A 2,277-nucleotide genomic window follows, 5' to 3' on the forward strand; every position below is an offset into this window, starting at 1 on the left:
CGAGGTTCCTCCAACTCCCGGCCACGATGGCTTTGATCGAAACATCCCCAACCCCGTCAAGGATGAGCCCATTCTACCGACGGACGTTCTATGAGGCCCTTTTTTTGGTTGTTTTTCTTTCGGCCTTCAGGCCTAATTATGTAATCTGGGGCCTTCGGCCTGTCTTTCTTTCTCCTAACTGTGGCCTTCGGGCATTTTTTGATGTAACTTCGGCCTTTGGGCATTTTTTGATGTAACTTCGGCCTTTGGGCATTTTTTGATGATTGAAAAACTTTTCCCTTTGGATTTTCTTTCTTTTCGTAGTATCTTCATTGTTTCCTTCTTTGTAATCCCAATGACTAGTCTGGAATTCGAAGGACGGACGAGGAGTCTTTGGCCCGAAGGCAGGGGCATAAAGGCTTAAGCTCTTACATAAGTAATTTTTCTTAGTGTGTATTACCCTTCGGCTTCACCCATAGAAACATTTATCTTATCTGAAGGTTGAAAGGTACTTGTGCTGACAGTCTTTTCCCTCTTTTGTGCGACTTCGGCTATCTCTAAGCTAGTGAACGAAGGGAATTCCCAAAGTGTAGAACCAAGTTGTAGTTTCATCTGGGTCTTCTCAGCCTTAGCCAGGGCTCCCAGCCGAAAGAGGGTCTTTCAGTCAGGTCTGCTCGATTTTGACTTGAGCACCCAACCGAGGGAGGACCCTTCGATCAGGTCTGCTAGGCTTCGACCTGAACTCCCAACCGAGGGTATGTTTTTTAGTAGTAGCCATTATCCAGAATAGATTGTCGTGAATCAACTTTTATTTTTATTGAATTCCTCCGAAACGTTTGGGGGTGAGAAACCACAAACTAAAAGTGCTTAAAAAGCAACAAGTATGAAGAATTCAAAAATTCAAAAAATAACTAAGTAAATGTGCATGCTACTACTACTGGTACTACTACTGGTAGAATTTCCTCAGGTTCTTCGAGTTCCATGACCGGGGTACCCTTTCTCCCCCGGTAGTCTCCAGGTGATAGGAGCCTGGTTGTATTACCCTGGTGACTTTATAAGGTCCTTCTCAATTTAAAGCTAATTTCCCTTGATGATTTGGGTCCGACACTTCTGCCCTTCTAAGGATGAGGTCCCCCATTCTGAACTCGTTTCTTCTGACTTTGGAATTATAATGTCTTGCCACCTTTTGTTGGTAAGCTGCATTCCTTTCCTGCGAGTCCTCTCGCACTTCATACAAGAAGTTAAGGTTGGCCCGAAGTGCCTCATTATTTTTGCCTTCATTGTAATACTGAATTCAGTGGGTCATAACACCAATCTCAACTGGGAGTACAACTTCTGTTCCATAGGTTAAATTGAAGGTTGTTTCCCCGGTGGCTGACCTTTCAGTTGTTTAGTAGGCCGAGAGGATGCTGTGTAGTTCATTTGCCCATAGTCCCTTTGCATTATCCAATCTTTTCTTTATTCCTTGGAGCAATGTATGATTCATTACCTCTATTAGTCCATTGGTCAGGGGGATAGCCAACAGATGTCTTCCTGTGCTCAATTCTGAGGGCACGAATAAATGAGGCAAAAGTTGGATCGGTAAACTGGATTCCGTTGTTTTTCACTATCACTCTGGGGATCCCAAATCGATAAACCACTGCCCTTTTGAACAAGTATCATATGTTCTTTTCTGTTATTATGGTCAGTGCTTCGGCTTCTGCCCATTTAGTGAAGTAGTTTACTGTCACCACGATAAATTTTCTTTATCTCGTGGCCATTGGGAATGGTCCTAGGATGTCCATTCCCCACATGGCAAATGGTATGGGGCTTGATAGGGAGGAAAGCTTGGTGGCATGCTATCAAGGGATAGTGGCAAACATTTGGCACTTCATATACTTCTTGATGAATTCTTCGGCATCTTTCCTTATGGTTGGCCAGAATAGGCCTTGCCGTAACACTTTGGGGGCCAAGGCCAGGGCCCCTAGATGTTGGCCACATATTCCTTCATGCATCTTTCTAAGAGCATATTTGGCATTAATAGGGTCCAGGCACTTAAGAGATGGTGTGGTGAACCCTATTTTGTTTAGCCTTCTGTCCCTCAGTAGGAACCATGCCGATCTTATACATACCTTCCTTACCTTGTCCCTATCCTCCGGGAGCACACCCTCCTTTAAGTACTTTACTATAGTATCCATCCAGGTGGGGCCGTTCTTATCAATGGGCAATACCTCTTGGGGACTCTTGGTACTCGGTTGAGGTAATACTTCAAAATGTATTGAGTGCCCCAGTTCTATGTAGTCTGAGGTAGCTAATTGT

This window comes from Macadamia integrifolia, unplaced genomic scaffold, assembly GCF_013358625.1.
Source record: "Macadamia integrifolia cultivar HAES 741 unplaced genomic scaffold, SCU_Mint_v3 scaffold31, whole genome shotgun sequence".
Lineage (NCBI taxonomy): Eukaryota > Viridiplantae > Streptophyta > Magnoliopsida > Proteales > Proteaceae > Macadamia > Macadamia integrifolia.